The following is a 27,682-nucleotide window of genomic DNA, read 5'->3' on the forward strand; positions in this document are numbered from 1 at the left end:
CGTCGTCGCCAAGTCTAAGTGCTTAGTGAGGGTAGACATCGAACATTTAAGCCTTTTGGATCCTGCCATAGAGTTACATTATAAGTGCCCTTCCAAGAAGGCTCAAGGTCAATGGCCAATGTCATTGCCCACAGATAAAATGACGTCAAATCACGTTATATGTACAGTAGCTTTGATTGGACTGATCATGTCAACATCTTACTTTCAAAATCTTAGCTAGCATTCATCATCGTGAATCTGCTGGCAAATCCTTTTTAATCCTTGTCATATGAAGATAAATAATGAATAGAAATGATAGATTAAACAGATTGGTGCTCATTGGCCATTGGACAAACATTACACAACAAGTTGGACATCGCAAATTCAACAATCAGTGGTTTGGAAGGAATTGGTGACAGTGGCTAGCATTTCAACTGAGAAGTTGGGAATAAATTAGCTCAAACTGGGAAAATACGTTTTAAACGGTCATTCAACTCGGAATTGTAAATCCAGCCTCTTTCTCAAAATTTGCCCACGATGGACCGCCGCGCCACCTTCCTGTTCAAGTGAGCACATCACAAATTGTTTTTGTTTTTTATTATATGCTGCTGCATAAATTATGTAATATGACAGGGAGATATGTATACTGTAGCTAAGAAATTAATACTAAGTGTCTGTTGTGTAGTAAGCTGTTAGTAACCCATGTGTCCCACCCTAATAATTTGGTCTATTTTGACCTCTTAATTTTGCCTACTGTTCTGACTTGGTGGTGCACATGTAGCCTATAACCTGTTTTTGAGAAATGTAGTCATTGAATATTGTAAGAGTTCTCATTGTCTTCTTGTATGCCCCCTTTATTTATCCTATGGTTCTGACTTGGTGTACTGGCAGTACACTGTAAGAACGGCCCATGTTCTGAATTCTGTCGCTGTACATTCCAAAAGTGCTGAACAAATAGTTATATTGACTATGTCCGTCCTAGCATTCTTATTAATGTCAATCGAAATTGCGGATTGTCTCTTATCTGCTTGTCGTCCCCTTATGCCATGTTTTGTACATCTCAATAGTCAGTAGAAACCACATTTGTTTAAGCAAGTCAGCCATATCAACTATGGTTTTAAAAAGTAAATGAGGCTGAATGAACTCTTTCACTGCCAGACAAGGCTCTGCTGATAGCCAGGTGTAGCAGTGGTAAGGTGTTGGGACTGCTGTTGGGGCCCTGCTGTTGGGACAGCTTTATGTAGGCCCTAACAGTTTGTGGGCACCGTTTGTCACCGTTATAGTGACATTAATGTATTGATTAGTGTTGTGTTGTGGCTTTGCTGGAAGTCCATGCAGTCCATGTGTAATGGGTCCTATGTGTAGCTGGTGTAGAGAGTCAGGCGCAGGACAGCAGATATGAGTAATCAACGTACTTTTACTCAAAATGTAAAATATACAAAGTAACAAATACACGCACACCATGACAAACCGAAAATACAATAAACAATCACTCACAAAAAAAACATGGGGGAACAGAGGGTTAAATAATGAAACAGTAATTGTGGGATTGAAATCAGGTGTGTAAAACACAGACAAAACAAATGGAAAATGAAAAATGGATCGCGGTGGCTAGAAGGCCGGTGACGTCAACCGCCGAACGCCGCCCGAACAAAGAGAGGGACCGACTTCGGCGGAAGTCGTGACAGTACCCCCCCTTGACGCACGGCTCCAGCAGGGCGCCGACACCGACCTCGGGGACAATCCGGAGGACGAGGCGCAGGGCGATCCGGATGGAGACGGTGGAAATCCCGCAGCAATGAATGGTCCAGGACGTCCTCCACCAGCACCCAGCATCTCTCCTCCGGACCGTACCCCTCCCACTCCACAAGGTACTGAAGGCCCCTCGCCCGATGTCTCGAGTCCAGGATAGGTCGAACAGCATACGCCGGGGCTCCCTCGATGTCCAGAGGGGGCGGAGGAACCTCCCGCACCTCAGCTTCCTGGAGTGAGGTGCGGGGCAGGTTTCAGGTCGAGAGCCAGAACCGGTCCGCCTCGCTGCGGTGGCGGTCAGCGCCCTCTTTTTGCCGCCTCACGGCCCGTTGTAGGTGCACACGGGCGGCGTCCCAGGTCTCCTCCGAGTGCTTGAACCATTCGTCCACCGCAGGAGCTTCGATCTGGCTCTGATGCCACAGTGCCAGGACCGGCTGATACCCCAGTACGCACTGGAAAGGAGAGAGGTTAGTGGAAGAGTGGCGGAGTGAGTTTTAGGCCATCTCTGCCCAGGGGATGAACGCCGCCCTCTCCCCCGGCCGGTCCTGGCAATATGACCGCAGAAACCTACCCACATCCTGGTTTACTCTCTCCACCTGCCCGTTACTCTCGGGGTGAAAACCTGAGGTGAGGCTGACCGAGATCCCCAGACGTTCCATGAACGCTCTCCAGACCCTGGACGTGAACTGGGGACCTCGATCAGAGACTATGTCCTCAGGCACCCCGTAGTGCCAGAAGACATGAGTGAACAGGGCCTCCGCAGTCTGTAGGGCCGTAGGGAGACCGGGCAAAGAGAGGAGACGGCAGGACTTAGAAAACCGATCCACAACAACCAGGATCGTGGTGTCCGTCAGGAAGTCCACCGATAGGTGCGACCATGGCCGTTGTGGAATGGATAGGGGTTGTAATTTCCCTCTGGGCAGGTGCCTGGGAGCCTTGCACTGGGCGCACAACGAGCAGGAGGAAACATAAACCCTCCCGTCCCTGGCCAAGGTGGGCCACCAGTACTTCCCACTAAGGCAACGCACCGTCCGCCCGATGCCAGGATGACCAAAGGAGGGTGACGTATGGGCCCAATAGATCAAACGGTCGCGGACAGCAGACGGAACGTACAGGCGCCCAGCTGGACACTGGGGGGAGTGGGCTCTGTGCGTAATGCCCGCTCAATGTCCGCGTCCAGCTCCCACACCACCGGTGCCACCAGGCAAGTGGCCGGAAGTATTGGAGTTTGATCCATGGACCGCTCCTCTGTGTCATACATCCGGGATAGTGCGTCTGCCTTAGCGTTCTGGGAACCTGGTCTGTAGGATAGGGTGCAAACAAAACTGGTAAAGAACATAGCCCACCTTGCCTGGCGAGGGTTCAGTCTCCTCGCCGCCCGGATGTACTCCAGATTGCGGTGGTCAGTCCAGATGCGAAAAGGATGTTTAACACCCTCAAGCCAATGTCTGCACACCTTCAGAGCCTCGACAACAGTCAACAACTCACAGTCCCCCACATCATGGGGGACCATACCGTGGTGGGAGTCGGTCAATTATGCATGGCTGAAATGCGGTCACTCCTCATCTCCACCCCTGACGTGGAAATGCGGTACCCTAAGAAGGAGACGGTCTGTTGAAAGAACAGGTCATGCTCCAATAGTCGACCAAGCACCCTGCGCACCAGGGACACATGCTCGGCACATGTAGCGGAGTATATCAGAATGTCATCAATATACACCACTACACCCTGCACGTGCAGGTCCCGGAAAATCTCGTCAACAAAGGCCTGGAAGACTGATGTAGCATTCATCAACCCGTACGACATAACGAGGTACTCATAGTGCCCTGAGGTGATACTATATGCCGTCTTCCACTCGTCCCCCTCTCGGATACGCACCAGGTTGTAAGTGCTCATGAGATCCAATTTTGTGAAGAAGCGCGCCCTGTGCATTGACTCGATCGCACTGGCGAGGTAGCTGTACCTCACAGTGATCTGATTGATCACTCAATAGTCAATACACGGGCGCAGACCCCCATCCTTCTTCTTCACAAAAAAGAAACTCGAGGAGGCAGGTGAAGTGGAAGCCCGAATGTATCCCTGCCTCAGGGATTCGGAGACATTTGTTTCCATAGCCACCATCTCCTCCTGTGACAGGGGATACACATGACTCCTGGGAAGTGCTGCGTCTACCAGGAGATTTATCACACAATACCCCCGTCAATGAGGTGGTAATTTAGTCGCCCTCTTCTTACAGAAGGCGAGAGCCAAATCGACATATTCTGAGGGGATGTGCACGGTGGAGACCTGGTCTGGACTTTCCACCGTAGTCGCACCAATGGAAACCCCCACACACCTCCCTGAGCCCTCTCGTGACCACCCCTTGAGAGCCCTCTGTTGCCACGAAATAGTGGGGTCATGATAGGCCAACCAGGGTTAGCCCAGCATCACGGGAAGCGCAGGAGAATCAATAAGGAAGAGACGGATTCTCTCCTCATGACCCTCCTGCGTAACCATGTCAAGTGGAGTGGTGGCCTCCCTAATCAGCCCTGACCCTAATGGTCGACTATCTAGGGTGTGCACAGGGAAAGGCATATCCACAGGAACAAGGGGAATCCCTAAACTATGAGAAAATGAACGATCAATAAAATTCCCAGCTGCGCCTGAATCTACTACTGCCTTATGCTGGGAATGCGGGGAAAACACAGGATTTTAAATAAACACATACATGTGAGCAACAGGGGGCTCTGGGTGAGCCTGGTGCCGACTCACCTGGGGTGACACGACAGTGTCCTGCCTGCTGCCTCGACTCCCTGAGGAGCCCCTCCAGCACCGACCAGCAGTGTGCCCTCTGCGGCCACAGATAGTACAGGGAATGGCCCCTCCTCCGGTCGTCCTAAGTGCAGCACCTCCCAGCTCCATGGGCGTTGGAGCGAAGGGGCTGGGGGATGGAACTGACAGGTCCCGATCCGGACGTCCGCGGGAAGTCAGCAGGTTGTCCAGCCGGATGGACATGTCCACCAGCTGGTCCAATGTGAGGGTGGTGTCTCGGCAGGCCAACTCCCGACAGACATCGGATTGGCGGTGGCTAGAAGACCGGTGACGTCGACTGCCGAACGCCGCCCGAACAAGGAGAGGGACCGACTTCGGCGGAAGTTGTGACACCATCCAGTCATAATTCTAGCCCTTCGCGAAGCAGAACATAGCCAGACAGATAGAACAATGAGACAGATATTTCACCAGATAAACAGAAATGTGAAGCATCCGGTTCGGGTTTCCACTATGGTAGTGAGTGGCCAGCAGTGGGAGAAGATGGAACGAGATGGATTTTGGCCGGCATTCTGATAATTTACTCATCGATGACACATTTGATCTCAATATGGTTTTCTGTTCCTAAAACCACAATCTGTTACAAACAAAGTTGACTACGTTTTGTAGACTTTACCCTTTGCCAAAGTTTTTAGAGGGAGTGCAAAGGCAAATTTAGTTATTGCATACCCGCACTTCACTGAGTAGGCGTTCCCCAACGGAAATATGCAAAAACATGCTAGAACTCACCAATTGGATCTTGCTAGCGCATGCTTGTCTCTGCCCACCTCCTTGCTTGTTCTGCCCACTCTGGCTTATTTGTTCTCATTTGAAACGACAGGCTGTGGTCTATCTTGGTTTAGTTCAAAAAAATCTTTGCCCAAGATAGAAGAAGACGGGTTCTGGTCTTTGGTATAATCACATTCGCAACAATTATATGTGCATTCCGCCACCTACTGTACAGGTGATTAATAAAGATCTCAATAAGGAAATAATGCGGGGTGAAAAAAAATATATATATACAGTGGGGAGAACAAGTATTTGATACACTGCCGATTTTGCAGGTTTTCCTACTTACAAAGCATGTAGAGGTCTGTAATTTTTATCATAGTTACACTTCAACTGTGAGAGACGGAATCTAAAACAAAAATCCAGAAAATCACACTGTATGATTTTTAAGTAATTAATTTGCATTTTATTGCATGACATAAGTATTTGATCACCTACCAACCAGTAAGAATTCCAGCTCTCACAGACCTGTTCGTTTTTCTTTAAGAAGCCCTCCTGTTCTCCACTCATTACCTGTATTAACTGCACCTGTTTAAACTCGTTACCTGTATAAAAGACACCTGTCCACACACGCAATCAAACAGACTCAAACCTCTCCACAATGGCCAAGACCAGAGAGCTGTGTAAGGACATCAGGGATAAAATTGTAGACCTGCACAAGGCTAGGATGGACTACAGGACAATAGGCAAGCAGCTTGGTGAGAAGGCAACAACTGTTGGTGCAATTATTAGAAAATGGAAGAAGTTCAAGATGACGGTCAATCACCCTTGGTCTGGGGCTCCATGCAAGATCTCACCTCGTGGGGCATCAATGATCATGAGGAAGGTGAGGGATCAGCCCAGAACTACACGGCAGGACCTGGTCAATGACCTCTGGGACCAGTCTCAAAGAAAACCATTAGTAACACACTGCGCCGTCATGGATTAAAATCCTGCAGCGCACGCAAGGTCCCCCTGCTCAAGCCAGCGCATGTCCAGGCCCTTCTGAAGTTTGCCAATGACCATCTGGATGATCCAGAGGAGGAATGGGAGAAGGTCATGTGGTCTGATGAGACAAAAATATAGCTTTTTGGTCTAAACTCCACTCGCCGTGTTTGGAGGAAGAAGAAGGATGAGTACAACCCCAAGAACACCATCTCAACCGTGAAGCATGGAGGTGGAAACATCATTCTTTGGGGATGCTTTTCTGCAAAGGGGACAGGGCGACTGCACCGTATTGAGGGGAGGATGGATGGAGCCATGTATCGTGAGATCTTGGCCAACAACCTCCTTCCCTCAGTAAGAGCATTGAAGATGGGTCGTTGCTGGGTCTTCCATCATGACAACGACCCGAAACACACAGCCAGGGCAACTAAGGAGTGGCTCCGTAAGAAGCATCTCAAGGTCCTGGAGTGGCCTAGCCAGTCTCCAGACCTGAACCCAATAGAAAATCTTTGGAGGGAGCTGAAAGTCCGTATTGCCCAGCGACAGCCCCCAAACCTGAAGGATCTGGAGAAGGTCTGTATGGAGGAGTGGGCCAAAATCCCTGCTGCAGTGTGTGCAAACCTGGTCAAGAACTACAGAAAATGTATGATCTCTGTAATTGCAAACAAAGGTTTCTGTACCAAATATTAAGTTCTGCTTTTCTGATGTATCAAATACTAATTTCATGCAATAAAATGCAAATTAATTACTTAAAAATCATACAATGTGATTTTCTGGATATTTGTTTTAGATTCTGTCTCTCACAGTTGAAGTGTACCTATGATGAAAATTACAGACCTCTACATGCTTTGTAAGTAGGAAAACCTGCAAAATCGGCAGTGTATCAAATACTTGTTCTCCCCACTGTATATATAAAACAAATTCCATACAAACTATCAATAACGGAATGTCAATTAAACTAAATCAGCCTGCTTTTCTGTTCGAATCAAGTCCCTACACAGGCTTAGAAGGATCTTGTGAGGGCGGGACATTTTCTGGCGACAGTAGTCCTTGTAGTGCCTCTGCAGTGAAGTCTTGGAGGCCCAAAATCTTATCAAAGCTTCTTTGAATTCTTGGACACTTGTGCAGTACAATTAATAATGGTGGCTATAAATATTACAAACCCACCTTCTTCACAATAAGTGTTTCCAGATATAGGGGCGCAACTTTGGTTTTAGAAGTGGGGGGGAAATACATTTTTTTAATGTTTGGGCATCAAAAGCTAATTTCCTGCATTTCTACACAATCTAATATGACCTATGGCCCTTTTAGCAGTTTCTATTTAGAACAAAAAGTAAGCAAAAATGCCCACAGTCATCAAGCTAGGTAAGAGATCATTATTAAATGTTTAAGTGATTGATAAGACTGAACAAGATCAATGATAATTCAATAATCAATATTGTGTTAAAACTGTAACCAATAGCCTAACAAATGAACTAGAGGTCGACCGATTATGATTTTTCCATGCCGATACCGATTATTGGAGGACCAAAAAAATCCGATACCGATTTAATTGGCCAATTTTTATATATATTTGTAATAATGACATTTACAACAATACTGAATGAACAATTAACCCTTTTATTTTAACTTAATATAATACATAAATACAATCTATTTAGCCTCAAATAAGTAATGAAACATGTTCAATTTGATTTAAATAATGCAAAAACACAGTGTTGGAGAAGAAAGTAAAAGTGCAATATGTGCCATGTAAAAAAGCTAACGTTTAAGTTCCTTGCTCAGAACATATGAAAGCTGGTGGTTCAATATTCCCAGTTAAGTAGTTTTAGGTTGTAGTTATTATAGGAATTATGATGCGTCTGTCACGAACGTCGTCTTGAGAAAGAGTGGACCAAGGCGCAGCGTGTGCAAAATACATCTTCTTTAATGAAGGAAAAAACAAACACTTACAAAATGAACAAAACAAACGTGAAGCTAAACAGAACTAAGTGCACACATGCAACATAGAACATAGACAACACCCCACAAAAGCCTAATGCCTATGGCTGCCTTAAATATGGCTCCCAATCAGAGACAATGAATGACAGCTGTCTCTGATTGAGAACCAATCTAGGCAGCCATAGACATAACTAGACAACTATACTCTACTCTGCCCCATACACATACAACACCCCATAGACACTACAAAACACATACATTCCCCATGTCACACCCTGACCTAACTAAAAAACATAAAGAAAACAAAGAATACTAAGGCCAGGGCGTGACAGCGTCAACTATTTTTCTCTATACTATTTGTATTTCATATACATTTGACTATTGGATGTTCTTATAGGCACTTTAGTATTGCCAGCCTAATCTCGGGAGTTGATAGGCTTGAAGTCATAAACAGCACTGTGCCTCAAGCATTGCTAAGAGCTGCTAGCAAACGCAGTAAAGTGCTGTTTGAATGAATGCTTACGAGCCTGCTGCTGCCTACCACCGCTCAGTCAGCCTGCTCTATCAAATATCAAATCATAGACTTAATTATAATAAACACACAGAAATACGAGCCTTTGGTCATTAATATGATCAAATCCGGAAACTATCATTTAGAAAACAAACCGTTTATTCTTTCAGTGAAATACGGAACCATTCCGTATTTTGTCGAACGGGTGGCAACCCTAAGTCTAAATATTGCTGTTACATTGCACAACCTTCAATGTTATGTCATAATTATGTACAATTCTGGCAAATTAATTACGGTCTTTGTTAGGAAGAAACACAGTTCGCAACGAGCCAGGCGGCCCAAACTATTGCATATACCCTGACTCTGCCTGCACTAAACGCAAGACAAGTGCCACAATTTCTCTAGTTAATATTGCCTGCTAACATGCATTTATTTTTAAGTAAATATGCAGGTTTAAAAATATATACTTCTGTGTATTGATTTTAAGAAAGGCGTTGATGTTTATAGTTAGGTACATTTGTGCAACGAATGTGTTTTTTTCTCTCGCAAATGCGCTTTTGTTAAATCATCACCCATTTGGCAAAGTTGAAGTTGGCTGTGATTCGATAATAAATTAACAGGCGCCGCATTGATTATATGCAACACAAGACAAGCTAGTTAAACTAGTTATATCATCAACCATGTGTAGTTAACTAGTAACTATGTGAAGATTGATTGTTTTTTAAAAGATAAGTTTAATGCTAGCTAGCAACTTAACTTGGCTCATTGCAGCCACAAGGTCCTTTAGACGCTGTACTCGCGTAACAGATGGTCAGCCTGCCACGCAGTTTCCTCATGGATTGCAATGTAATCGGCATCCAAAAAGGCTGATTATTGATTGTTATGAAAACTTGAAATCGGCCGATTTAATCGGTCGACCTCTAAAATGAACAACTCTTACAAATAAAGTACAAATCAATCAATCAATGTATTTATAAAGCCCTTTTAACATCAGCAGATGTCACAAAGTGCTATACAGAAATCCCAAGCAATATAGATGTAGAAGCACGGTGGCTAGGATAAACTCCCTAGAAAGGCAGGAACCTAGGAAGAAACCTAGAGAGGAACTAGGCTGGCCAGTCCTCTTCTGGCTGTGCCGGGGGGAGATTATAACAGTACATGGCCATTAAGGCCAGATTGTTTTCCAAGATGTTCAAACATTCATAGATGACCAGCAGGGTCAAATACTAATCACAGTGGTTGTAGAGGGTGCAACAGGTCGATACCTCAGGAGTAAATGTCAGTTGGATTTTCATAGGTGAGCATTCAGAGGTCGAGACAGCAGGTGCGGTCGAGAGAAAAAGTCGAAAACAGCAGGTCTGGGACAAGGTAGCACATCCGGTGAACAGGTCAGGGGTCCATAGCTGCAGGCAGAACAGTTGAAACTGGGGCAGCAGCATGACCAGGTGGACTGGGGACAGCAAGGAGTCATCATGCCAGGTAATCCTGAGGCATGGTCCTAGGGCTCAGGTCCTCCGGGAGGGGAGGGACAGAGGGAGAGAGAGAGAATTAGAGGGAGCATACTTAAATTCACACAGGACACCGGATAAGACAGGAGAATTACACCAGATATAACATATTGATCCTAGCCCCCCTGAGACATAGACTATTGCAACATAGATACTGGAGGCTGAGACGGGGAGGGGGTCAGGGGACACTCTGACCCCATCCCACGATACCCCTGGACAGGGCCAACCAGGCAGGATATAACCCCATGCACTTTTCCAAAGCACAGCACCCATACCACTAGAGGGATATCAACAGACCCTCTTACTACCCTGAGACAAGGCTGAGTAAATTCCATAAAGATCTCCTCAACTGCACGAGCCCAAAGGGGCGCCAACCAGACAGGAAGATCACGTCAGTAACTCAATCCACTCAAGTGACGCACCCCTCCTAGGGACGGCATGGAAGAGCACTAGTAAGCCATTGACTCAGCCCCCGTAATATTGTCAGAGGCAGAGAATCCCAGTGGAGAGAGGGGAACGGCCAGGCAGAGACAGCAAGGGTGGTTTGTCGCTCCAGTGCCTTTCCGTTCACCTTCGCACCCCTGGGCCAGACTACACTCAATCATAGGACCTGCTGAAGAGATGAGTCTTCAGTAAAAACATAAAAGTTGAGACTTTTTCATCCCTCACATAGATAGGCAGACCATTCCATAAAAATGTAGCTTTACAGGAGAAAGCCCTGCCTGCAGCTGTTTGCTTAGAAATTATAGGGACAACAAGGAGGCCTGCTCGTAGCATACGTGTAGGTATGTATGGCAGGACCAAATTTGGACAAAAGTTTCAGATTTTTGCAATGTTTACGAAGAATATTCTTGACATGTTTGTCAAAAGAAAAATCAGGGTCCAGAGTAACGCCAATGTCCTTCACAGTTTTATTTGAGACGACTGTACAACCATCAAGATGAATTGTCAGATCCAATAGAAGATCTCTTTGTTTCTTGGGACCTAGAACTAGCATCTCTGTTTTGTCAGAGTTTTAAAGTAAAACATGTGCCGCCCTCCACTTCTTTATGTCTGAAACACAGGCTTCCAGGGTAGTTAATTTTGGGGCTTCACCATGTTTCATCGAAATGTACAGCTGTGTGTCATCCGCATAGCAGTGAAAGTTAACATTGTGTTTCCGAATGACATCACCAAGAGGTAAATTATATAGTGATAACAGTAGTGGTCCTAAAACAGAACCTTGAGGAACTTCGAAACTTACAATTGATTATCCACAGAGACAAACTGATTTCTTTTCGACAGATAAAATCTAAACCAGGCAAGAATTTGTCTGTGTAGACCAATTAGGGTTTCCAATCTCTCCAAAAGAATGTAGTGATCACTGGTGTCAAAACAGCACTAAGGTCTAGGAGCACAAGAACAGATGCAGAACCTTGGTCTTACGCCATTAAAAGGTAATTTACCACCTTCACGCGTGCATTCTCAATGCTATGATTTGGTCTAAAACCAGACGGAAGCGTTTTGTATACATTATTTGTCTTCAGGCAGGCAGTGAGTTGCTGTGCAACAGCTTTTTCAAAAAATTGGAGAAGAATTAGAGATTTGATAAAGACTGATAGTTTTTTTTTACATTTTCCAGGTCACGGTTTGTCTTTTTCAAGAGAGGCTTTATTACTGCCACTTTTAGTGACTTTGGTACAATTCCGGTGGATAGGGAACCATTTATTATGTTCAACATAGGAGGGCCAAGCAGAGGAAGTAACTATTTCAGTAGTTTAGTAGGGTCCAGTATGCAGCTTGAAGGTTTAGAGGCCATGACTATTTTCATGAATGTGTCAAGAGATATAGGATTTAAAAACTTCAGTGTCTCCATTGATCCTAGGTCCTGGCAGTTTTGTGCAGACTTCGCACAACTGAGCTTTGAAGAAATACACAGATTCAAAGAGGGATCCGTAATTTGCTTTATTTTCGTCGAAGAAGTTCATGAATTCATCACTGATGAAGTGAAAGCCATCCTCTCTTGGGGAATGCTGCTTTTTAGTTAGCTTTGCGACAGTATCAAAAATAAATGTTTGATTGTTCTTATTCTCCTCAAATAGGTTGGAAAAATAGGATTATCGCGCAGGCGTGAGGGCTCTTTGATATTGCACGGTACTGTCTTTCCAAGCTAGTCGGAAGACTTCTAGTTTGGTGGAGCGCCATTTCCATTCCAATTTTCTGGAAGCTTGCTTCAGGACTCGGGTATTTTCTGTATACCAGGGAACTAGTTTCTTAGGAGTGGGACTGCATCTAGGGTATTATGAAAGGTTAAATTTACATCCTCAGTTAGGTGGCTAACCGATTGTTGTACTCCAACGTCCTTGTCTAGGTGGAGGGAGTCTGGAAAGGCATCTAGGAATTTTTGGGTTGTCCGAAAATGTATTGCATGACTTTTGATGATCCTCAGTTGGGGTCTGAGCAGATTATTTGTTGCGATTGCAAATGTAATAAAATGGTGGTCTGATAGTCCAGGATTATGAGGAAAAACATTTAGATCCACAATGTTTATTCCACAGGACAAAACTAGATCCAGGGTATGACTGTGGCAATGAGCAGGTCCGGAGACATGTTGAACAAAACCCACTGAGTCAATGATGGCTCCGAAAGCCTTTTGGAGTGGGGCTGTGGACTTTTCCATGTGAATATTGAAGTCACCAAAAATGTGAATATTATCTGCCATGACTACAAGATCAGATAGGAATTCAGGGAACTCAGTGAGGAACGCTGTATACGGCCCAGGAGGCCGTAGACTGTAGCTATAAAAAGTGATTGAGTAGGCTGCATCGACTTCATGACTAGAAGCTCAAAAGACGAAAACCCAGTAAAACATTATTTTTATTAACTGAAATTTGCTGTCGTAAATGTTAGCAACACCTCCGCCTTTGCGGGATGAGCAGGGGATATGGTCACTAGTGTAACCAGGAGAAGAGGCCTCATTTAACACAATAAATTCATCAGGCTTAAGCCATGTTTCACTCAGACCAATCACATCAAGATTAGGATCAGTGATTCATTAATTGACTATAACTGCCTTGAAAGTGAGGGATCTAACATTAAGTAGCCCTATTTTGAGATGTGAGATATCACAATTTCTATTCAATAATGACAGGAATGGAGGAGGTATTTATTCCAATGAGATTGCTAAGGCAAATACCACCATGTTTAGTTTTGCCCAACCTAGATCGAGGCACAGACACGGTCTCAATGGGGATAACTGGCGCCGAGAACATGGCTGACGTTTTACATTCTCCCAACCAATTGTGCTATTTTGTTATTTGCTTTGCGTTTTTTGTAACTAATTTTTTAAACTTATTGTGTACATAATGTTGCTGCTACCATCTCTTATGACCGAAAATAACTTCTGGACATCAGAAAAGCGTGGTGAGGAGGAGTACGGGTCTATCCCAGTCTTGTTCAAACCTGGAAAAATAATGTATGCAACCTGAGGCTATAAACTCGTTGCCGACTACGCGCCACAGTTACCGGGCACGACGTACCATGGGTTCGTGGGTGACGGGTGAGTGTGCTGGCTGGGGCATGATCCCAAACTTCCAAACGCGCAAATCTGGTATCACAAAGATGGCGCGTAATCCAAGATGTTGGCAGCCAGCTAGTTTGGCATTTCTGAGATCCTCGGGACAGCGCCAGTGCTGAATTTACCAGGGCCAAGCAGCCAATATGGTGACGACGTCTGCGGCAAAATGGCTCTAGCTTTCTCTGTGGAAGCCAAAAGGGGCTCTGTGGAAAATCCTTTCAAATGTTCTGCATCCCCGAGTAAGGGCAAGTGAAAAGGAAACAGTCTTTCTTGAGCAAACTCTCGGGTTTGCGCCGGGGTCTGTACTTGTAGTTGGGATGTTTTCTCATGTGTTGTGCTCGTAAGGTGTTGGCCTAATCAATGTATGGTTGATTATCTAGCAACTTCCACTCCGCGCAAAGTCTTTTGCGCAAAGTTGTGCATTTTGAGGTTCTCCAGTGACATCTTTCACCTCTGACCGCGAGACCACACCATGACAGCGTTCATGGGTCTCTTTATGTGATCCAAAGGTTTTGCCATCTCAAAAGCACATGGTGAAATGAACATCAACATCAAATAAAAGTTATAAAGATCTATAGATGTAAATATAAAGGTATAGGTATTCACCTCATCAACTGCTCATACTCCTTTGGTGTGTTGGTGGAGATGTGGTACAGGAGAGAAAATGAAGGCTAACCAAATTGGGTATAGGCTAATTAACAGAGTTTAAAGTAAAGATAAATACAAATGCCTTTGCGAGTTGAATCACTTGTGTATTTCTCAAAAAACTAAAGTTGTTTGGATGCAAGCTAATGCCAAGTTGAAAAGCAGAAATGATGCTGGGCAGGGCTGCACGCAACCTGATAGGACTGTCGCACTCAGGCAAACCAATCAGAGTGTAGAAAGCAATATAATCCCTTTCCTAAACGTTGAACCTAAACTCAGCAAAAAATGAAACGTCCCTTTTTCAGAATCCTGTCTTTCAAAGATAATTTGTAAAAATCCAAATAACTTCACAGATCTTCATTGTAAAGGGTTTAAACACTGTTTCCCATGCTTGTTCCATAAACCATAAACAATTAATGAACATGCACCTGTGGAACGGTCGACACTAACAGCTTACAGACGGTAGGCAATTAAGGTCACAGTTATGAAAACTTAGGACACTAAAGAGGCCTTTCTACTGACTGAAAAACACCAAAAGAAAGATGCCCAGGGTCCCTGCTCATCTGCGTGAACGTGCCTTAGGCATGCTGCAAGGAGGCATGAGGACTGCAGATGTGGCCAGGGCAATAAATTGCAATGTCCGTACTGTGAGATGCCTAAGACAGCAGGCCTGTTGTAAGGCAGGTCCTCACCAGACATCAGCGACAACACGTTGCCTATGGGCACAAACTCACCGTTGCTGGACCAGACAGGACTGGCAAAAAGTGCTCTTCAATGACGAGTCGCGGTTTTGTCTCATCGAGGGTGATGGTCAGATTCACTTTTATCGTCGAAGGAATGAGCGTTACGCCGAGGCCTGTACTCTGGAGCGGGATCGATTTGGAGGTGGAGGGTCCGTCAAGGTCTGGGGCGGTGTGTCACAGCATCATCGGACTGAGCTTGTTGTCATTGCAGGCAATCTCAACGCTGTGCGTTACAGGGAAGACATCCTCCTCCCTCATGTGGTACCCTCCCTGCAGGCTCATCCTGACATGACCCTCCAGTATGACAATGCCACCAGCCATACTGCTTGTTCTGTGCGTGATTTCCTGCAAGACAGGAATGTCAGTGTTCTGCCATGGCCAGCGAAGAGCCCGGATCTCAATCCCATTGAGCACGTCTGGGACTTGTTGGATCGGAGGATGAGGGCTAGGGCCATTCCTCCCAGAAATGTCCGGGAACTTGCAGGTGCCTTGGTGGAAGAGTGGGGTAACATCTCACAACAAGAACTGGCAAATCTGGTGCAGTCCATGAGGAGTAGATGCACTGCAGTACTTAATGCAACTGGTAGCCACACCAGATACTGACTGTTACTTTTGTTTTTGACCCCCCCTTTGTTCAGGGACACATTATTCAATTTCTGTTAGTCACATGTTTGTGGAACTTGTTCAGTTCATATCTCAGTTGTTGAATCTTGTTATGTTCATACAAATATTTGCTGAAAATAAACGCAGTTGACAGTGAGAGGACGTTTCTTTTTTTGCTGAGTTTATATGCAAAATACATTTTATTGTATTTTATTTTGCCAAACCTAGCTAGATTTCCATCCAATTGGGGACAGGTTTTCATGTGAATATTCTAAAATCTGCATAAATAAAATATGTGAATTTTCCCAAAAGAGATGTTTCCATCAAATTTACTTCAAGTCTGTGCCTGATGAAGTAGTGCACATAAACATTACTGTACCAAATAAATAAAATACAAGTTAAATGGATTTCCAATGCATTTTCAACTCTACTGAGGGTTTTGTCACAAAAAGTGTTGCCTTTTATCAGGCAAGTTTTCCCAAACTTGGTCCTGGTCCTGCCCCTAGCTGATTCAAATAATCAAATCTTGATGATGAGTTGGTTATTTGAATCAGCTGTGTAGTGCTATGGCAAAAACAAGGTGGGGCTCAGGACTGAGTTTGGGAAACCCTGATATAGGGAATGTGCCCACTCTGGTTTTGACACGTGTGTTCCAGCCAACAGCTCAGATACAGTGCTAGTATAGCCACCCGTGGTAAAATTGGTTTCTATATTCGCCAGACATGCAGACCTTCAAACTTCAATAGCTCGCGAAAGATTTATGTTACATATCTCAGGTTCCATTCTTTATGAAGAACAGGTGTACAACATTGCACAGGTCTTATTTTCCTGATTCTAATCATAATCACACCGCAGCGGTTTGGGCAGCCTGGCACACCGTCAATGCAACTAGTTAGGGATTGTCAACAATGTGCATGATCACAAAATTCACATTTCAATAGCTCTTCAACCACTTGACTTGGCAACCTCATTTCAATTGTCCATTATTGCACACCCTTTGGTGTATCAAAACTGAAGCCAACTTTACCACGGTGGTATTCCATACATTCTGAGATTATAATGTACAAAAGAGCGAGTTTATTTTAATTTGTCAAACGGCGGGCAAACATCGATCATCATGTCACCAGAATAAGTTCCTCTAATATTTATTGGAAAGGAACATCAAGCTCATGACCTTGCAGTTTCACCACCCTGTGAAGTTCATCATAACTTATTTCATCAGTAGACTAATAAACTGCATGCGTTCACTAGTCGTAGTGGGAGGACCAAACAGCATGTCATTGCATGACTCCAAGTTTACTTCAATATGATGGTTATCCATATTTGCGCATATAGCTGCTTCTTCTGCCATTTCTTGCATAAATAATTTTAACGACACAAAAGATGCCACCTTGTCTAGCGTATTTTGTTTTGTCAGGCATTTTTAAAGTAAGTTTACCAACACATTTGCTGTTTCCATCAGGCCATGTACTTTATGTGCATTAAAAGGTTGGCTGATGGAAACCTGGTTCCTGAAACCCTATAATGACAACATACATTTCACGGACGTGAAGAATCACTCACTACCATTATGTCACATTTGTACACAGTATTAGGGCACTGTTTGTTTTTCACCACCAGCAGAGAATGTATTCTGAATTTAGATACTCATCTCATCTGGATTACTGTGGTCCTGAAATGACAACTAAATGCAAGAGGTGTCATGACATGTCTTGGGCTCCCAAGTGGCGCAGCGGTCTAAGGCACTGCATCTCAGTGCTAGAGATGTCACTACAGACACCCTGGTTTAAATCCAGGCTGTACCACAACTGGCTGTGATTGGTAGTCCCATAGGGTGGTGCACATTTTGACCCAGCGTTGTCTGGGTTTGGCTGGTGTATGCAGTCATTGTAAATAAGAATTTGTTCTTAACTAACATGCCTAGTTAAATGAAGGTACATTTTTTAACAAAAATAATAGTAATCTCCAACTAAAATGTGTAGAAATTACAATGGGTTTCTTCACTCAAACAGAGACATTTATGTTTTTCACTCTGAAAGAAACAGGAAACATTGCTAAGGAAAGTGTAACCTTGTTTATATCACCTGCCAAAATAACAGTAGAGCCACATTAGTAGGTGACTGCCAGGTCATGCCACGTCTTTTCAGGTAGCCTAACAAACTTAAACAATTACTACTCATGCCCACACTTTCCACAGTTCTCAAACTGCCCTTAAAAGATGACAAGTTCATAGAAATGCTTGCTGAACTGCACCCTCGATTGACTTAATATGTGTAATTGTGTCTCACCTGACCCAGCCACCATTCCTATCTCAGTGTAATCAATAATAATCACAGAAATAATTCAATAGTCCTTGATGATTCTATTGATTTTGAAATGCTGGTAAATACAAATACTATCCCTTATCTGATCAAATATATATTTACACAATTTTCCTTGATATTGAAATTATAGGACAGGGCAAAATGCCTGAATGTCCTGGGGGGGAGCAGATGTGTACACAACACAGAAACATTTATATTAGGATTAAACTTTCTAAAGATCTAGTCCCACGAGGGACACCTTTTTGGAGGGATAAGGGAAATACACCCCTCTTCGGGGGTGCCTCAATAGAAGTGGAAGCCCCTAGGCTATCCGACAAAACCCTAAAAAGTCCGAAGGGATTATTATTTATTAAAGTCAGACAGATTATTATTATTATTAGTTTTTTACCCTGATAGACTTGGTACCAGTGGATCAGAGTTGGGAGTGGAGGGTAAAAGGACACTTAAACCAGAGTGGAGGCATTCTTTTTTTGAATCCAGCGCCAACCTAACATGGTTAACTCAACTCTGTACATCAGTGGCACTGCAGGGCCACTTTAAAGACAGAACAATTGATACTGGGGCAGAGGTTATAAAGACGTTAATAAACCACCTGCGTGGTCCGTTCTGGGCTTCCCCGAGGGCTGTGTGGATAAACTGCCTGGCAGCATGGGTCAGTGGATCCACAGTAACCCCACAGCCATGTTATCTATCTGCTGTGGTGAGTTCAGTTCAGAGCTTCAGACACAGGAGGCGTTGACCATGCAGCGAGGCTGATTGCTTCTACAGAACAGGGTATAAATCCTGTTGGTTTCTGCTTTAGGAAGGCAGCAGTTTGAAGAAATCAGTGAATGGATTAAAATAACAAAGTGTGTAAACACAAATTCAGGTAGTCCCCTAGTAGGAGAGTGTGCAGATAATGACAACACCCCTGCCACTCTTTCCAATAATGCTGTCAGCTAGAGGCTGATGCTGTGCAGGTGTTTGCACACATGCATATACACACACTCTCATTCAAATACACACATACACGGAAACACACCTATGTAAATAGTGCCAGACATGCACTCAAACATATACAGTTGGCCTTGCTGTTACGATTTTTGTCATCCTTGATGTCCTTTGTTTTTTTTGCATTGTTGTTTTCTGTTTTCTTTTGTCTTTTTCTTGTCTTAGTTGTTAGTGTAACGGATGTGAAATGGCTAGCTAGTTAGCGGGTACGCGCTAGTAGCATTTCAATCAGTTTCGTCACTTGCTCTGAAACCTAGATGTAGTGTTGCCCCTTGCTCTGCAAGGGCCGCGGCCTTTGTGGAGCGATGGGTAACGATGCTTCGTGGGCGACCGTTGTTGATGTGTGCAGAGGGTCCCTGGTTTGCGCCCGAGGTCGGGGCGAGGGGACGTACTAAAGTTATACTGCTGGTTCGCGCCCGTGTCGGGGCGAGGGGACGGTTTAAAGTTATACTGTTACATTGATGCTGTTGACCCGGATCACTGGTTGCTGCGGAAAAGGAGGAGGTTGAAAGGGGGGTGAGTGTAACGGATGTGAAATGGCTAGCTAGTTAGCGGGTACGCGCTAGTAGCGTTTCAATCAGTTACGTCACTTGCTCTGAAACCTAGATGTAGTGTTGCCCCTTGCTCTGCAAGGGCCGTGGCTTTTGTGGAGCGATGGGTAACGACGCTTCGTGGGTGACTGTTGTTGATGTGTGCAGAGGGTCCCTGGTTCGCGCCCGTGTTGGGGCGAGGGGACGCCGTAAAGTGAAACTGTTACATTAGTGCATTGGGGGGGTTCTTGGGGATGGGGAATTGAATACATTTTCTTTTTTATATATTTTTTATCTTGGGGGTTTGACTGTGGGAGGGGTCTCGGATGGTTGAGGGACAGCTATGGGGAACTGTGGGGGGATCTTGGAGGGTTCGAGTCCCCGTTTTTTTGGGGGGGGGGGCTTGTGGGAGATCTGTCGACATGCCCTTGAGCAGGGCGTTGACCCTGGATGCTTCTGTGTGTTGCTCTGAATGGGAGTCTGTTGGATGACTGGTGTGGTGAAGTTGTTGAGCGGCTTCACTGCAAGTATATGGTATGTTTTGGATAGTCAATAAAAAAAAAGTTTAAAATAAATAAATAAATAAATAATGCTGTCATCCGAAATGATTTAGGCTGTATGAGGAAAGCTCTGAGAAATGTAACTACATGATGGCAGTGTTATGTGTTGTTTTCTGTACAGTCTGTCTGTGTAAGTAAGTGTTTGGTGTGACTATGTTCTGTGAGGACGGCATTTCCTCTCTAAAATTCGACAAAAACTTGGGTAATAAGAAAAACTGCCAGTAGCACAAAATGGCAGACATGATCCGGTTATCATCCGGGCTCTGAAGATACTGGTCCTCGGGAGTCTATCTTTTTCTTGTTATGTCAAAACTGTCCCCCATTCACTCAGGTGGATTAAGAAGTCACGCTGTTGAGAGAAATTGACTGGTACAAAAGACCTGGGGGAAGAAAGTAAATGAAAGAGAAGAATGAAGAAGTGGGGGTAGCTGTACCTCAGGGCACCAAGAACTTTCTGTTCGATAAAAGGCAAAAAACAGGTAACCACAGAGTTCAAAAAGTAAACAAGCCCTGCTAATTTTGAGTTAAATACTTGCTGCTCTATTCTGTTGACATTAACTACTAACAACTGGCATGTATCCCAATGGGCACACACTGGTTGAGTCAACGTTGTTTCAACCTAATTTGTCAACGTATTGTGACGTGGAATCAACGTGGAAAGTACGTTGGATTTGGAAAAAGTAATCAACCAGTAGACTGCTGTTTTCATCTCATTTCAACCTGCGTTGTAAACATTGAAATTAGGGTAAAACTTCAACTTAAGTACATTGACTCAACCTGACTAACAGGTTGTCACATCAATCTAATTTTAACATAATCATCTGAAATATGTATACGTTAAAATTGAATTGAAAATTCCACAAAGAAACGTAATTTTTTGGGGGGACACCTACTACCATACCCCATTCAAAGGAACATAAATATTTTGTCTTGCCCATTCACCCTCTGAGTGGCACACACACAATCCATGTCTCAATTGTCTCAAGGCTTAAAAATCCATCTTTAACCTGTCTCCTCCACTTCATCTACACTGATTGAAGTGGATGTAACAAGTGACATCAATAAGGGATCATAGCTTTCACTTGGATTCACCTGGTCAGTCTGCATCATGAAAAGAGCAGGTGTTCATAACGTTTATTGGGTGGTTGAAATTATGCTGAATTACATATTTGATTAGATATATTTCATCAGCTTCCAAACTAATTTGCGTAGACTACCTAAATAACATTGAATAGTTGAAAGTAACTCCTCTAAGTATTCTTACACGAGCTGTATGTGAAAGTAAATTCAGAGTGAGGTTGGGTTTATGTTGGCTACATTGACATCTGATTTGCCCAACAAAGGACACCATCATTCCAATGTGTAGAGATGTACACTATCATTCTTCTATGGTTGATTGGATCTTTGGAAGTTTAGAAGTAGTTACCATTGGCCCTATAAATAGGATGCCATATTCATGATATTAATGTATATTGCATTTTATATATGTTATTCATAATATTCGCTGAGAGTACAAAACATTAGGAACACCTGCACATGAACGTGTTGACATGATAGCTCAGCTGAAACCAACACAGGTTGTTTCAAAAGCCAAGCAGCGTACATAGTGGTAGGCATCTGGATTGTAGACTTGTTCTCATTGAAGTTCGTTACTCCTCATGTACCAGTAGGAGTTACTGTTCAGGCAGAAATCCTTGGACTGTGGCTTAAGTTTTATTTTAATATACCTCTTTATTTAGATTGATATCATGACATTGATGACAATGACGTTGATTCAAACATACCATTTTACTATCAACATTGAAACAAGGTCAAATAAAATATTTCTAATGCTGGTGACACTGTCAGTGATTTATTTCGAATTCAAGGCATTCTTAACCAGCAGGACTACTACAGCATTCTGCAGCGATTCGCCATCCCATTTGATTTGCGCTTAGTGGGACTAACCCAGAAGCTTATGTGGGGTTTTTATAAGGTTTTTGACATGCTTAACTAACTATTCTTATGCATTAAAGTTTGAATTGCTGACTCTTGCTACTCTTACCAGTGCTCAGGGCCTAACCATGAATATCAGCCTGAAATGTGTGTGTGTTAAAGAGAGCGCTGTACTGTATGAAATATGTGTGTGTATGCAACAAATGTATCAGTAGTGTGGGCGCTGTACTATGTGACCGAGACTGTGCTAATCTTAGAGAGACACAGGAGGGGGGTGAATCAGGAGACTGCTGAATAGACAATAACAGATAAACTATACACACGAAAAACATGTGAGGTTCTGAGTTATGCACTATAACCCAATACTATAACAAACGTGATTAGCAACTATATCATATGTGATTGAATATTGTATTGTATGTGATTGAATACTATAACAAATGTGATTTGATATTGACAAACTGTTTGAGCGCCTGGATGTCTGTGTGTGTGTGCTGGAAGTAACAGTTAGCTCAGATAAGAAGCTGGGAAGCTGTAGTTAGCCTTGAGCGAGAACAGAGGACAATGCATACAGGTGCAGATATCTCAGACAATGTTATAAAACTGTCTGACCTCAGTCTTTGGGGTGAAGGAGCGTAATCTACACAGCAACAGTATCGGGACATCATATGCGCTAAGGGGCCAGGACTGGCTTAAGGTGCCAACATCAACGATAGGCGGGGTGAGTCTAAACCACGCCCAGTCTCTACTCTGACAGGCCGGCTCGGAAGCGGGAAACAATCTCTGTCACGAGTATAAAATATTATCTTTGTCAGAAACAAATCAGTTCTCTGTCTTATCCTGCGTGATGAAACATTGAACCCGTATATACGGAAATTGTATTTGCCATTTATTAACTTTTGAATTAAACAATTATTTTAACCAAGTTCAGGTGTTCCTATCTCAGTTGAACTTTCGCAACCCTAACACTTATAAGAAATCCCGCTATGCCCTCCGACGAATCAAACAGGCAAAGCGTCAAAACAGAACTAAGATTGAATCATACTACACGGGCTCTGACACTCGTTGGATGTGGCAGGGCTTGCAAACTATTACAGACTACAAAGGGAAGCACAGCTGAGAGATGCCCAGTGACACGAGCCTACCAGATGAGCTAAATTACTTCTATGCTCGCTTCGAGACAAGCAACACTGAAACATGCATGAGAACACCAGCTGTTCCGGACGACTGTGTGATCACGCTCTCCGCAGCCGATGTGAGTAAGACCTTCAAACAGGTCAACATTCACAAGGCCGCAGGGCCAGACTGTTTACCAGGACGTGTACTCTGAGCATGCGCTGACCAACTGACAAGTGTCTGTCTGAGTCTGTAATACCAACATGTTTCAAGAAAGCCAATCTGAAAACAAACCCCAATAGCATGATTGGAGAAGCATCTAGATTTAGAGCAAGTTGGAGAAGCACACCAAGAAAAATCAATGCACACACTGAGGTTAGTGCTGACAATAACATGACATGTGCTTCTACATCTCCATTGCTTGCTGTTTGGGGTTTTAAGCTGGGTTTCTGTAAAGCACTTTGTGACATCGGCAGATGTCAAATGGGCTTTATAAATACATTTGTTTGATTGATTGATTAGTTGATTGATTGATTGATTGATGTAAGGTGTAAAGGACCAGCAGCAGGCATTTACCAAGCAGAAAGGGAGTAACTGCTCATAGCGTGGAACTGAGAAAAATGGCTTTTTATATACCTTGGTTTCACAGTAACTGTGAAACCAAGGTTTATGCAGTTACTGCTAACCTGACGCCCATTTTCTCAAAAACACAATAAAATAGAGGCAGGATATTTGTCCACATGACTAAGCATGTATTTAAGGTTGCAAAAATGACATTACCTAATTTTCGACCAAATGAGCAGTTACTGCCTTTTTACTTGGTAGGGCAGATTAGGTCTACAGGTCATTTGTAGTACTGATTGCAGTACTGAAGAAGGCCAGTAGAGATCAGTTATAACAACAGTCATTCATTGGGCGATAATACCTGTAACCTGTATATCTATTTAAATCAATATTTGGAAATAGGTAAACGTGAGGTTAGATCCATCCCTGTGTTATTTCTGAGACTAGACATTTATTTTCAAGTGTCATTTAGGCCTACTTTCAGTCTTAGAGGTCAGGGCTGGCAACATAATCAGTAAAGCAACCTCTAAAAACACATTCCAGATCAATATGAATTCATGGACAGACGATGTAAATGTTAGAGGGAATAAAAGTTTATGATAATTGGCCTTGCTACAAACATACCGAAAATGTTGAAAAAAATGTGAGGACTACGGTGGCAAGAGATTTGAACCCGGGACCTCTCGCACCCAAAACGGCAGTCATACCCCTAGACCAACGAGCCACGTTAAAAGTTCCGCAAATTCCGATATATTACCAGATAAAACTTGAAACTTTTTGTATGGAATGAATTTGAAGTCATCGATTTTGTCAAAACATTTATCCGGATGTTGGCGACAAATTAATAAGTTAGAAAATACAGACTTTCATTTTTTTATTATGGAGAAAACCCAGGCTTTACATACCTACATTTCACCCAACTTGCCTTAATATCTAGTCAAAACAATGTTTGGTGCACAAATTCTACCGCCGAAGTTTCACGAGCACTGAAGTTGTTGATTAATTTCCTCACTAGCCAGCTTGTAACGCTGGCTATAGAAGATGAGATACTGAAGGACACCTGAGCAGTGTTCAAATACCCATACTGATATTAACATACTGTATACTACTTAATGAGTATATACGACTAGTTCTTTCGTGGCGGCAGATGGCCTAGTGGTTCGAGCCTAGCGTCAGTAACCGAAAGGTTGCTGGATCGAGGCCTAGAGCGGACGACGTTATTCTGTCGACCTGCCCTTCGAGCAAGGCAGGTTTAAACCACAGTTCCCAGATAGGATGTCTTAAGACAAAAAAAAAAAATTGCCCTTCATCGGGGATTTCTTTTTAACATTCAACCTCCAGCTGCGCACTCTCAAAATGTTTTTTTTCTTCCATCACGCACGCACGCACGCACACACTTTAAGATACATTTATTCAACATAAGAATGAGTGTGAGTTTTTTTGTCACAACCCGACTCGTAGGAAGTGACAAAGAGCTCTTATAGAACCAGGGCACAAATAATAATGCGGGCTAGATTTAAAATGTCTTGAGGTAAATTAAGTGCCTCTTGAAAGTGAAAGGTGTCGGCTAAGCGGGGCGATGCTTTCCTTTTAAATGGCAGAGTGGTTAAGGGCGTGAGAGTGCTCCCCAGTTGGATTAGCTTCAAATTCAGTCCAGTTCATTTTGTATCCTCCTTGGTGAGCGTTCGGTAGGGGCACTTGACATCTGAGCGAACGAAAGCGTCACAACTCTTGACCATGATTCACGACTTTCAAACTAGCACATCTGATATCAGCGTTATACTAACCCATAGTTGATTTTATATCCACCTCAAATTAATTGAACTCCTCATATTTAAAAAACAAAAAAACAAAGTAGGTTGTGAAGATGATATTGATCTTTCTCATGAACGGCTATCAGTTTTGTGATAGGTCATCCTTCACCAACTCCATAATTTATGAACTACTGCATTTGAAACAGGGGCCTACCAAGGGATAAGGAAAAGAGACACACGTTTTACATACAGAGTGACTTGTACTCTTTTGTTGCAATACAGTTGTTTTCAATTGCTAACATGCATTGGTCAAAACGGAAGTCACATTGTCAAAACTCTTCACACTGTCAGCGAACAGAAGTGTACGTGGAGCAAACAATGAATATTTTTTCATTGCTTTCAAACAAAATGCATTCAATGACCACATTCTTAGAAATCCATTAACTCTTTTCTCATTCCTACTCACATGATATATTATGCAAATATATAGTTTTGCAGGTGGTGGAGTATGAACGAGAAAAGAGTTCATGGATTTCAAAGAATGTGGTCATTGAATGCATTTTGTGTACACAAAGTTTCATGTTCTGCTCAGGTGTCCCTGGTGCGAATATGTGGCATTGCACCACTCTGCTGCAATCACAGACTGGTTCGCTGTACATCCCAGGATGTCAGTACTATTCCTGCCTCCATACTCCATACTCCCCCTTCCTAAACCGTAAACCCCATAGAGGAGTGACCACCATCCATATGTCCTTAGTGTGTGTTAGAGAGAGAGAGAGGGAGAGAGAGAGAGAGAGAGAGAGAGAGAGAGAGAGAGAGAGAGAGAGAGAGAGAGAGAGAGAGAGAGAGAGAGAAAGAGAGAGAGACCAACCAAGGAGGGCCTACAGCAGCACCTAGATCTTCTAGGTAAATCAGTAAATATCAGTAAGACCAACATAATGGTGTTCCAAAAAAGGTCAAGTCGCCAGGACCACAAATACAAATTCCATCTAGACACCGTTGTCCTAGAGCACACAAAAAACTATACATACCTTGGACTAAACATCAGTGCCACACGTAATTTCCACAAAGCTGTGAGCGATCTGAGAGACAAGGCAAGAAGGGCCATCAAATGCCATCAAAAGGAACATAACATTTGTCATACCAATTAGGATCTGGCTAAAAATACTTGAATCAGTTATAGAACCCATTGCCCTTTATGGTTGTGAGGTCTGGGGTTCGCTCAATAACCAAGAATTCACAAAATGGGACAAGCACTAAATTGAGACTCTGCATGCAGAATTCTGCAAAAATATCCTCCGTGTACAACGTAGAACAACAAATAATACATGCAGAGCAGAATTAGGCCGATACCCGCTAATGATCAAAATGCAGAAAAGAGCTATTAAATTCTTCAACCACCTAAAAGGAAGCGATTCCCAAACCTTCCATAACAAAGCCATCATCTACAGAGAGATGAACCTGGAGAAGAGTCCCCTAAGCAAGCTGGTCCTGGGGCTCTGTTCACAAACACAAACACACCCCACAGAGCCCCTGGACAGCAGCACAATTAGACCCAACCAAATCATGAGAAAACAAAAAGATAATTACTTGACACATTGGAAAGAATGATCCAAAAAACAGCAACCTAGAATGCTATTTGTCCCTAAACAGAGTACACAGTGGCAGAATACCTGCCCACTGTGACTGACCCAAACTTATAGGAAAGCTTTGACTATGTACAGACTCAGTGAGCATAGCCTTGCTGTTGAGAAAGGCCGCCGTAGGCAGACTTGGCTCTCAAGAGAAGACACACTGCCCACAAAATGAGGTGGAAACTGAGCTGCACTTCCTAACCTCCTGCCCACTGTATGACCATATTAGAGACACATATTTCCCTCAGATTACTAAAATCCACAAAGAATTTGAAAACAATCCCGATTTTGATAAACTCCCATATCTACTGGGTGAAATACCACACACAGTGTGCCATCACAGCAGCAAGATTTGTGACCTGTTGCCACAAGGAAAGGTCAACCAGTGAAGAACAAACACCATTGTAAATACAACCCATAGAAATGCTTATTTATTTTCCCTTTTGTACTTTAACCATTTGTACATAGTTACAACACTGATTGATTGATTGATTGATTGATTGATGTAAGGTGTAAAGGACCAGCAGCAGGCATTTA

The 27,682-nt window shown here is 43.5% G+C and overlaps 1 pseudogene; it reads right to left on the reverse strand.

Annotated features, from left to right (window-relative positions):
- Positions 1–500: 500 nt before the first annotated feature.
- On the reverse strand, positions 501–14,299 carry LOC129813519 (transcription factor Sox-14-like; annotated as a pseudogene).
- Between the last annotated feature and the right edge of the window lie 13,383 nt (positions 14,300–27,682).

The sequence above is a fragment of the Salvelinus fontinalis genome, chromosome 17, assembly GCF_029448725.1.
Source record: "Salvelinus fontinalis isolate EN_2023a chromosome 17, ASM2944872v1, whole genome shotgun sequence".
In the NCBI taxonomy this organism is placed as follows: Eukaryota; Metazoa; Chordata; class Actinopteri; order Salmoniformes; family Salmonidae; genus Salvelinus; species Salvelinus fontinalis.